Consider the following 11795-nt stretch of genomic DNA (forward strand, 5'->3'; position numbering starts at 1 on the left):
ATCAATCGTCTGGGTATAATATCCATCTCCCTGCTCTGTATTTCGTATCTCCTGAGAGGCTGAACTCGATTGCCAGAGTGGGACTGCTACCAGGGTAGTGTGGATGTAAGGGCTGGGTCAGAGTGGACCCCAGGTTGCATCTTGGTGGCTCTGCCCTATGGCCTTGGGGTACCGGAGGATGGAGGGTGGTTATGGTGTCTGGGCCCCCAGGTTGTTGGGAGGGGGCACCCAGTACATGCCAGCTCTTGTCAGCTGAGAGCTTGGTGCAGACTGGCTAAAGTGGGCTCCATTATTGATGATCGAGGAAGGGGAAGAGAGGAGAAACATTTAAGACCATTTAGAACCCTTTCTTGGGCTCTCAAGTTCTGATCAGCAAGAGACAGATGATCTCTGAGCTCAGGAGTCCACAGAAGAGCTGTCCAATGTCCTCGGATCCCTCAGCGCCTCCTGGCCATCGGGGGCCCTGCTCACCAGGGTGCCTTATGTCAGCCAGGAAAACAGCCGTTGGAACCAGGGGAGCCTCTCTGGAGAGGTGGATGGCTCACGCTAAGCACAGCTGTGCCCCCACCACATGACCACTCGCCTTGGCCACCCCTCTGGACCCCTGGCCGCCGGGTCACTGCCCAGGTCTTGGGCATGTGGCCATCTCTCTCCAAAGACTCGGCTGAGAGGCTGCATGCTTGAGTTCTGCCCATCGGGTCCTCCCTCCATCTCTGGTCTGAACGCTCCCTTCTCTGCAGCATAGACACTGACTAGACCTTCCCAGAGAAGCGGAAGGGCACCCACTGGTGGCGCCTCGCTGCAGTGAGTGCCATCAAAACACAGGGTGAGAAAGTTACTCCCTTTTCAAATTGCTCTCAATCCTTTAAATTCTGACAAGAGGAAAGTCTCCCCTTGGTGTTAGAGGGTCAGGTCCCCCCGCCGACCCCCCAAATACCCTTTTTATAAGATACACAAACAGGGCCACCTTCTGCAGGCAGCACTAGGATTTAATGACATCGTCTGTTTTCAGTGTATCTGTGAGCCGGGATTCTGTTTTTATTTCCACTCCTAACTAGTGCACGACCTCAGGGAAGACTGTCAACTCTCCAGGGACCCTCATCATCTCCATCCCAACCTAGTCGAGATGACCCATGTGGGTGGTCCTCAGAAAGGGCCTGGGCCTGCGGGCTACCCTGCAGGTCCCACTTAGGATTTCCCTCTGCCATTGGATGGGTGGCCTTGGGCCAGGCAACTGCGTGTCTCAGAGCCTCTGCTGCTTCTTCCATAGCGTTCGGGAAATAAAACCTGCCCCCGCCATCATGGGAGGGGTGCAATGCCTGACACAGAGCAGATGCTTGAAAAATAGTATCCATTATTATTAATATTGCTACCACCACTTAATTTGCTTAAAATGTTTACTCACTGGGGAATCAATACACTTCCCATGTGCAGAAAGCTTCATAAATTTTCAGCAAACCTTATACCATGAGAGTCTCTATCCAGAACTAATCATTCCCAGGGTGGGAGAGATCATTTCTCTCCAACTTTGCTGATTTTAGTACTAAGTACAAGGCTTCCGCAGCAACTTCTAGAAAATCTTTCTGAACTTAAAACTTCAGGGCCAGTTCTGCAGGAGAGAGAGAGAGAGGAAAAAAAAAAAAAAAAGCGCTCTAGCGCGAGAGGAAAATTCCAGCCTCTCAGCTCAGCCTCCGCAGTGCGTCCTGACTAAGCCAGCACCCAGCAGAGGGCACAGAAGCCCATTAACATTTAGAAAAACGTGGCTGTTTGTGCTCATCGGAAATGTCAGAGCTGCGGCAGCCTGTGCCCCACTGGAAACTTGAGAGTGGGGCTCAGCCACGGGGACTCTCAGACGGCTTCTCAGCCTGAACCCCTGAAATTGCCCATCAAACACACATTTTCTGAGAACATTCATTGTGTCCAGCGAGGGTCCATGGATCCCCCAAACCTGGGCGCGTAACAAGGGAGGCCAGCAGCAGAGGCCCCAGTTGTCGAGTCAAATCAGTACCTCCATGCAACATCCTTTCTACCCCTTGGGTGGGTGCGCACTGCCAATTTGCAATTTGGAAAAAATTATAAAACACTGGTCCCATCTGGTGGTGCCGTGTGCGTGTGCCCGCGTGTATGCCAGTGTTTGGGTCACAGCTCCCTCTAGTGTTGTAGAGGGGAACTTGCAGCGTCCCACAGCCCTGCCAGATTGCAAGGTAGGTATTCAGAAGGCCCATCTACCCCACTGGGTAAATCTCCCCTACAGAGACGAGAAGACCCTGATGGTGGGCAAGATTGAGGGCAGGAGGAGAAGGGGGCAATAGAGAATGAGATGGCTGGATGGCATCACTGACTTGATGGAGACGAGTTTGAGCAAACTCTGGGAGATGGTGAAGGACAGGGAAGCCTGGTGTGTTGCAGTCCATGGGGATGCAAAGAGTTGGACACGACTGAGCAACTGAATACCGACATAGACGAAGCCCCCCCGGCCATGATGAGATGCGTGTGTCAATGTTCATGGCAGCTGTTTCTGGTGGTGAGTGCCTGGAAACCCTCCAGGTACCCACCACGGGGGAAGGATGGTGCCACATTTTGCAGCTATTAAAAAAAACAACAACAAATGATTTGATGTCCAGGCCAAGGCGTGGCCATGAGGGTTGTCTGTGACGTGTCATTACGTGAAAAGCAGCAAGTTGCCCAGGAGATGTGTATGAGCTCATGGACTTAGAATCCTAAAAAGGAGGCGAATCCAATAAACGTGGACATAAGTTTATTTGAGCAAAAAGGATGATGTCAAAGGTCCTTAAACTCTTAGCATTGCTTACTTCGGGGTCGCAGGGTTGCTCTGCACAACTCTGAAGGATCACAGCAGGCCTGTCTTGTCTTCTTTTATGGTGGCAAAAGACACATAATATAAAACTTGCCATTAATGATTAGGGCATTCACTGTGTTGTGTAACCGTCACTCCTATCCAGTTCCAGAACATTTTCATCAACCCTAAAAAAAAACAAACAACAAAACCCAGACCCAGTAACAGTCCCCACCCCTCGACAAACACTAATCCATTTTCTGGCTCTGTGGATCTGCCCATTTTTGGATAGTGCACACAAACAGAATCCTACAATGTGTGACGTTAGGTGGTCGCTTCTCTGAAATGTTTTCAGGGTTCATCCGTGTTGCAGCGTGGACCAGTGGTCTCTTCCTTTTTGTGGCTGAATAATATCCTATTGTGAATCCATTAGTCAGTTGATGAACATTTGGGTTGTTTCCATCTTTTGACCATTGTGAATAATGCTGCTATGAACATGGGTGTATAAGATTTGTTTGAATACCTGTTTCTTTTGAGTATATACCCGGGAGGGGAAATCTCTGGGTCATAAGATAATTCTATGTTTAACAGAATATGTTACATCTGTAACTAAAAAAATATGAAAAAGGAAAAGAAGAGATCCCCCTTCCACCTGAACTCTCCAAACTTTGAGGACCACAGTAGTCATTTATTGAGCAATTATCCTGGGCCAGACATTCCACATGGCTTCCCTGGTGGCTCCAACGGTAAAGAATCTGACTTCAATGTAGGAGACCCGAGGTCGATTCCTGGGTGGGGAAGATCCCCTGGTGAAGGAAATGGCTACCCACTCCAGTATCCTTGCCTGGAGAATTTCATGAACAGAGGAGCCTGGCAGGCTACAGTCCATGGGGTTGCAAAGAGTCAGACATGATTGAGTGACCAACAGACATTCTGAATGCTTTGTCTCATTTAGCGGTTTCAGAGATGCTGAGAGTCACAGGTTCTCAACCCTGAGTGCAAATTGGTCCTAGGAAGGGCTTGTTAAGACACAGATTGCTGGGCTTCCCTTTTTGATCTGGATTCAGTACATCAGGAGCAGAGCCTGAGATTTCTAACAGATTCCCAGGGATGCTAGTGCTGAGCAGCACTGAGCATGATCTAGTCCATCCAGGCCTGGTTTTCATTGAGGAAACTGAAGCTCAGAGAAGTCAGCAAGTTGCCCAGAGTCACACAGCACGTAAATGGCAGAGTGAGGATGTCTGACTTTAAACCACGGTTCTAGCAAGCACGGGCCAGTACTGAACTGTGCCTGATCACAGACCATGATCCTTCTCCAGGCGTGAACCAGCCGGTCTGGGAGGACTTCCCGGCTGAGAGCTCGGTCACCTCTCTAAGGGCCTCTTTCCCTGCTTGTGAAATGCATAAAATACTAGCATCTCTCAAAGGGGTGCCTACCCAGAGCCTTCTTGCCAGGACAGACCCCTGGGCTGGGCACCACCAGGCAGTGCAGAACACAGGATGGAGAGCAGGTAATCACACCCCACTGACACCTTCTTGTATCAGAGCCAGAGCAGGACACGCCAACGGGGCCCCTGACCATTTTCTTCCTATCTCAGCCTTGAATTCAGGGAAAAGACCCTTCCCAAGTCTCCCGGGGTCAACTCGAGGCTGCCCGCCAGGTGGCGCTGCTGAGCACTGCTGCCGCTGATGGCCACCAGGTGGCGCAGCGAGACCGCAGATGGGCTGCTGCTGCTGCTAAGTCACTTCAGTCGTGTCCGACTCTGTGTGACCCCATAGATGGCAGCCACCAGGCTCCCCTTCCCTGAGATTCTCCAGGCAAGAACACTGGAGTGGGTTGCCATCCCAAAATGTCCCTCCAGACGTCTGGAACCAGCTGTACAGGATGTAGACCCTGTTGCGTTTAATTTCTTCCTCTCCCTTCGTTTATTCATTTTATTTTTAAAATTTATTTTAAATTGGCGGATAATTGATTTACAGTATGTGTTGGTTTCTGCCATACATCAACATGAATGTATACATTCCCTCTCTCTTGAACCTTCCTCCCACCTCCCACCCCGTCCCACCCCTCTAGGTTGTCCCAGAGTAATAGGTGGAGCCCCCTGTGTTGTTCAGCGAGTTCCCACTGGCTGTCTCACATATGGTAATGTATATTTTCAGTGTACTCTCTCAATTTGCCTCACTCTCTCCTTCCCCACTCTGTGTCCACAAGTCTGTTCCCTACATCTGTGTCTCCATCGCTGCCCTCTCCTCTCCCTTCAGATGTTATACCCCCAAGGACTTTCCATTCTATTATTTCATGCTGTTTTGATCTTTGCATAGCATAGGGGCTTCCCTGGTGGCTCAGGTGGTAAAGAATCTGCCTGCCAATGTAAAAGACCCAGATTCCATCCATTGGTCAGGAAGATCCCCTGGAGGAGGGAATTGCATAGTATAGAATATCTTTTAAACTATCTAACTTTATGTGGATCTTTTCACATAAAATTAATGGGACAAGACTTGTAAAAAGAAATATGGGCTTCCAAAGATTCTTCCTCCAGGGGATCACCAATGGTCTTAGGATGAGGAATAAAAGCCAGCAGCTTTAGAAATCAGAGAAGGCAATGGCACCCCACTCCAGTGTTCTTGCCTGGAGAATCTCAGGGACGGGGGAGCCTGGTGGGCTGCCGTCTATGGGCTCGCACAGAGTTGGACACGACTGAAGTGACTTAGCAGCAGCAGCAGCAGCTTTAGAAATAAACTTTATTTAAACCCCCCACCCCAAAGGGAGGAAAAGTCTAGGACCTTCCTTGCAACTCTCATGAATGTTTAAATTAATGTCTTATCACCCGGGAGGGTCTGCAACAAAAAAAGCAAAGAATTTTGCCAGGTAGATCCTACATATTTTTCCCAAGCAAAGTATTGATATAGCACATGGAGAAGGGCTGAGATTAAAAATAAGCACACATCAGAATTGCTATTTTTTTTTTAACCAAATTACACCTTCAAAGAACTTCGTGATTTATCTCCACCCTTCAGCAGACTGAAGTACATTTCATACCTGGTTCTTCTCATGCATGGTTTAGGAATTCTATTTAAATGATGAAAAAAATGTATATGATCTGCGTTTGCCAGCGCTATCAAGTATCTTATTTCTGTCTTGTAAAGACCCCATGATGTCTTATTCCTGGCTCACAGTGGCAGAGGCTTGGGGAGCAAAGCCACTTCCTTTGAAAGGAAATGAATGGGTCCCCTGAAGCTCGGAGCCCTGGACTTTTAGATGGACAAACGTACTGACGATGAGCTGAGGCGTCAGAGCTGCTACCCACCCTACATCCCACGGATGCTGGGACTGAGCCTCACAGGTGACAGAGTTCTGCCAGGCTCCTGGCTCCTCGGACTGGGGGCTGTTGGGAACTGTCTCATGGATGCTCCATAGTTGCCCTGCACGCCCACCCTTTTTGGCCTCCTCTTCCTGCCTCAGGGAGTTACTAGATTCTTCAGCTGTCTTTTGCAAATCTTAAGAAGTCCAGCCTGGCCCCAGTAGAAATGCCATCTCCTCCACTGTCGCTCCCCTATCTCAGGGCTGGCCCAGGCAGGCTGGTGGTCCTGTGGCTCCAGCCCCCACGTTCTGCCACCCATGGCTTGGCACTGGCCCAGCTGTTCCTGTGTCTCCGTGGTGGGCCCGGGATGCTGGGGGAGTGAGAAAGGCTGCATGGCCCCCTGGCCCCCAAAGACCCTCCATCAGGGGGAGCCAGGCACTTGTGGGTTTGGGGGACCCCCACGTGACCTCTCGCAGTGGCGGACCTGCCCCCTGGCCTCTGTGCTCTTGGGGACGAGGAGACTGCACCTGCACCCCGCCCCCACCCGCCTCCCGGCCTGCCTTCCGTGTGTCCACTTGGCCTGCTGGAAGAGGGTCCTTGCCTTTGTCCTTCGGGGGCAGGAATGGGACCATCCGATCACTGGAGGCCTGGCTGGTGGCCGGAGCCCACGCTGACGGCTGGGAGGGTGGCATGGATGTGAGATGCAGGCATGGGAGAAGGGGTGTGGAGACCCTTTCCCCAAGTAAGGTCACGTTCACAGGCCCCACCCAGGTGGACACATCTTTTTGCGGGCACCGTTTCACCTCTCCAGTGGTTTTGTTCGAGGTGTCCACACACCTGAGTGGAACGGGTTCACAGGAGTGGGACTCACCTGACACACGGTGAGTGTGGCAGTTGTCAGCAAGTGGGTGGAATCAGAGGGTGCCAGGACGGGGAGGGGAGGGTGGAACAGAGGAGGCGGGCGGGACTGAGCCCTGAGGCTCGCCTGTATTTAGAGTTCAGGTCAAGGGGGTCTGGCAGGTCAGGAGAGAAGGGGCGCGGGGGTGGGGGACGGAGGGAAACGCTGAGGTGGTGGTGGGCGTGGCTATGAGAACTGGAAGCTGCTGAGCAGCCAGCCGGCTATGGATGGAGAGACCAGTTTCAGTGATCTCTTTTCACTTGTCTCCTGCCCCTGCCTTCCTGTGAACTGTGACCTCCAGAGGGGTCAGCTTCAGGCTGGTCCCACCATCAGGAGGAGAGACTCAAGCCTGGGTTGAGGTCCTGCTGGCTGCCCCTCACTGGGAAGTTAGGTCTGTTTCCTCCTTTGGACTAGCAAGTAATTTTGAGATGACCCTTCTCACCCTGTGAACACCCGGTCCCTGGCTACCTTTTTTTGTTTGTTTGTTTTTTATGGTAAAGCAAGCAAAACATGGAAGTTACCGTTTGGACTGTTTTCAAGTGTGTAGTTCAGTGGAATTCAGCACATTCACACTGTAACCGTCAGCCTCATCCAACTCCATAACGTTTTCATCTTCCCAGACTGGAACTCTGTCCCCAAGAAACTCCCATTTTCTCCTCCCCCAGCTCCTAGCAACCACCATTCCTTTTTCTGTTGCTATGAACTTGACTCCTCTAAGTCTCTCAGGTGAGTGGAATCACCCCAAATTTGTCCTCCCATCTGCCTTTGCAAAAAGCAGCTTTACTGAGACTGAGTTTTAATTCACAACCTGTACACTTCACCCGTGTAAAGGAAGGATGCAATTCAACGGTCTTCAGTATGCTATTATTCAGTATATAACCACCTTTTCTGTGCAGTTCCAAAGCATCATCATCACTCCCAAGGGAGACCCCATGTCCATGAAATACTTTCTTCCCATCCCCGGTCACCCCAGGCCCTGACAACCGCTAATCTTTCTGTTGCTACGGATTTATCTGTTCTGGACGTTTCATGTTCATGGAATCAATACATGGCTCTTTGTGTCTGGCTTCTTAGCATGACCTCAGTTGTCAAGGTTCATTCATGTAGCTCCCTGTGCTGTACACTGGGACCTTGTTCTTAATCCATCCTGTATATGGTAGTTTGCACCTGCTAATCCCAAACTCCTAATCCATCCCCCTTGGCAACCGACCTCCACGCCGGTAAGCCTGTCTCTGTCTTCTAAGTAGATTCACTTATGTCATCTTTTAGATCCCACGTGTAGGTGGTATCATATGGGATTCGTCTTTCTCTTTCTGACTTATTTCACTTAGTCTGGGGCCATCCATGTTGCTGCAAATAGCATTATTTCATTCGCTTTTAATGGCCGGAGACTCACATTTTAACATGGCGATTTTTGTGTGTTTTCAGTTACCCTCAATTCCAAGGTGTGCAATTCTGGTGAATGTATGGGGAGCGCCCGTGAGTTGGCCTTGACTCTCTGACCAGCACTCAGGCCTGTGGGCAAATCCCTGTGATTTGGCCAGTGGATTCTGGGTCTTTAGCACCTTCTAGGAAGTACTTTTGTTCTTTTTTCTTTTTTGTTGTTTTGGCTATACTACCTGGCATGTGTGATCTTAGTTCCCGGACCAGGGATTACACTGGTGCCCCAGAAATGGAAGCACAGAGTCTTAACCACTGGACCACCAGGGAGGTCCCCTTTAGCACCATCTAGAACTTTCCTATTCTATTTGATAGCACAGTCCCTGGACGAGCCTCACTGGCCTCGCCTTGGAGTTTGTTAGGAATGCAGAACTCAGTCTCCACTCCACACGTATGGGATCAGCATGTGCATTTTAACAAGGTCCCGGGGAGTTTGCAGGGTGTTCTTCCTGAGGTCTCCATCATGTTGGCACCAAGGTAGCCCCACCCTCAGAAAGCCTCAGCACGGAAGGGTGGGTGTCTGGTCCAAGCCCTCCAGCTCCCTGAGACAGAGAAGTAACTTTCTTTTGCATCTCTTCCCTGGGGCATTTGTGGTGTGCCTGAGCGTCAGGGCTGGGCGTCTGGCCTCCGCTGGGACGTTTGGTCCTGCCTGACCCTCAGACTCTGGTCTGTGCAGTGTCTGCCCAATCCTTCCTTGTGATGTCTGCAGGGTTGTGCCTGTCCCTGCTCTCCCTTAGCCACTTTCTTCTGTTCCCAGGGACAGAGGGTGCAGGGAGCTGCTCTCACAGCACTGGGGGTGACTTGGGGGTCCACCCTGCTACTCCCCTGACATCCTGGGGTTCCAGCTCCCCTCTGCTGTCCCTTCTTTTGCCCCAGCAGCATGTCCTCTCTACCCGGGTACCCTGGGCAGCCGTAGCTTCAGGGGGAGCTTGTCCCCTTCAAGGGGGCTCTTCCTGGAAAGATTCCCCCCTCTCACATACAAACTTGGAGAGAGACTCTGCCTGTCTCAGGGACGGATGAGGTGGGAGGGCATGTTTTCTAAGAAGCTTTTCTCTCCTTTGTCCTGCTCCCAGCTTCATTCTCCCCGAGTTCTCGCCCTGCTTTATGGATGAGACTTTTGAAATAAAAGCAGAGTTTTTGTTTGGTTTTCTTCTGTTTCCTGGAGCATCCTTCTTGTTCAAAGGAAGTGGCACCAAATGCTTGGTTCCCACACTGGGACAAGGGTCATGAGAGAGCAAGAAGAGGGACAAATATGATTTTATGCAAATTTAATTGGGACCCAGGGCTTTGTCCCTTTGGGGCTGGTGGTAAATTGAGCTTTGGTCAGTCTTACGGGTTCTGCCGCTCTCGGGGGTGGGACTGTAGTCATTGATCCTAGGACGCTTGGTCCTTCCATGGCCTAATGGTGAAGGATGTATATACCTATTTGTGGGGCAAGGCCAAGAACCCTCGTGTCTGCAGCTTCTATTCCCAGGCAGTGACTGATGGGCTTGGCGTGGCAGCTGCCACCTTCCTGACTTTACCCGGTGCCTATCACTCCCTACTGCCTCTGTCACCCAGCAGTGCCACCCATTTACACGATTGCCAGGCCCCTAAAGGCATTTAGTGCTAAATGAACGATTCTCCCTGATTACAGCCGTTTCTTGCCCAGTCAGCTTAAACAGAGGGGAAGTGAAAATGTGAGCATGTCAAATAACTTCATATTTCAATAAGTACAGCTGTCGTGACCTGCCAGTGATTTATTCTGAGAAAGGCTATAGGTTGAGTGAGCCCTCCTGCTGCCCCCCTCCAGGAAGTTTAGAATTAGAACCAGAGGATATGATTCTATTGAACTTTTGCCAGAGCAAGTTCAAGAGGGGAGAACTTGACCTCATATATTTGGTTTCAGACCCCATGACCCTCCTTTTGGAAGGGAAAAAGTCCTTCTGGCATCTTTTTCCATTTTTTTTGAGCAAAAGTTTTGCTAAATCCTTGGGAACTAGAAACCCCAACATCCTGTTGTTATATGTCCAGAGTGAAAGATAAGGATCTAATTTAAACCCTGATCCTATCTCAATAAGACCCAATTCATGCAGAGCACGTATGCTCCCATTCCCAGAGTCTGTTTCTGCCCAGATTAACACAAAACCTTCGTAGTTTGTGAAACACTTCCCCCCAAGGGAGTCCTGAGGTCAGGGCCCGCCCAGGGCAGTTAGGGAGCAGGACTGCAGGGCCCTTTGGGCAGGGAGAGGGTGTCTATGGCATCTGGGGGTCTGATGGATCTCACGTTGGTTATCTGGATGCTCGTGCTGGTTTGCCCTGTGGTGGGGCAGGCCCACCCGTTTGGGGTTTGTGGGGCACCGTGGTGTAGGAGCAGGAGTAGCTGCATGCATATACCAAACACCCTTGAGGGCTGATCCCTACCTGTATTGATTGAATCAAGCCCTGATAATACATTTGGGTAGAAGATCATTTGGGAATTAAAGCAGGCACAAGATGTGCTGGTTACAGAAAACATGGAGGTTTGACACATGGGCCGAGAGCAGAGCATCATTTCACAGTGGTGCCCGTTTGCTGAGGACGTGAAATGGCGAGGTGGCTGCTGCCTGGAGGAGTGGGCTGGATGCATTTTCAATTACCTGGCAGCGCAGAGGGGCTGGTGAGCAGCCTATGAAAGTTTATTGCCAAGCTGTGTTAGATAGTGAGGTTGGGGCCTGAAAGTCACTGGCTACTTTGGCCAAGAATTACGTGGGATAGTGATCCAATGGTGCCTAGCCCTGGATGCCCCACCAGTTGCTGCAGTTCCACCTGCCCCAACTCAGGATGGAGCCCCAGGCACCCCTTCCTCTCTCCCACCCCTGTGTCCAGCCTGCCTCTGAGGTCTGTGGCAAATCATCTCCCTCTTCCATCGCAGAGCCTCACCTATCCCTGCCTTCAGAACCAACTTGCAAATCAAAAGTGTGATGACATCTCTCCTCTGCTTGGAACTTTCAATGGCTCCCCATTGCCTTTCAGATAAAGTTAAAGCCCCTGACCGGAGGTTTCTAGGCTCCCCACTCCTTATGACTTCATGTGGATCTCACTGTAAGCCCTATTCCTTCCTGTGGGTCTCCAGGCACGTGCCTTTCTATTATTTCCTTCCTGGAGCAGGGCATTTGCACATGCTAAGTCACTTCAGTCATGTCCGACTCTTTATGACCCCACGGACTGTTGCCTTCCGGGCTCCTCTGTCCATGGGGATTCTCCAGGCAAGAATACTGGAGTGTGTTGCCATGCCCTCCTCCAGGGGATCTTCCCGACTCAGGGATCTAACCTGCATCTCCTATGTCTCCTGCATTGGCAGGAGGGTTCTTCACCACTAGCACCAGCTGGGCCCAGG

This window comes from Bos taurus, chromosome 13 (genome assembly GCF_002263795.3).
Source record: "Bos taurus isolate L1 Dominette 01449 registration number 42190680 breed Hereford chromosome 13, ARS-UCD2.0, whole genome shotgun sequence".
Classification (NCBI taxonomy): domain Eukaryota; kingdom Metazoa; phylum Chordata; class Mammalia; order Artiodactyla; family Bovidae; genus Bos; species Bos taurus.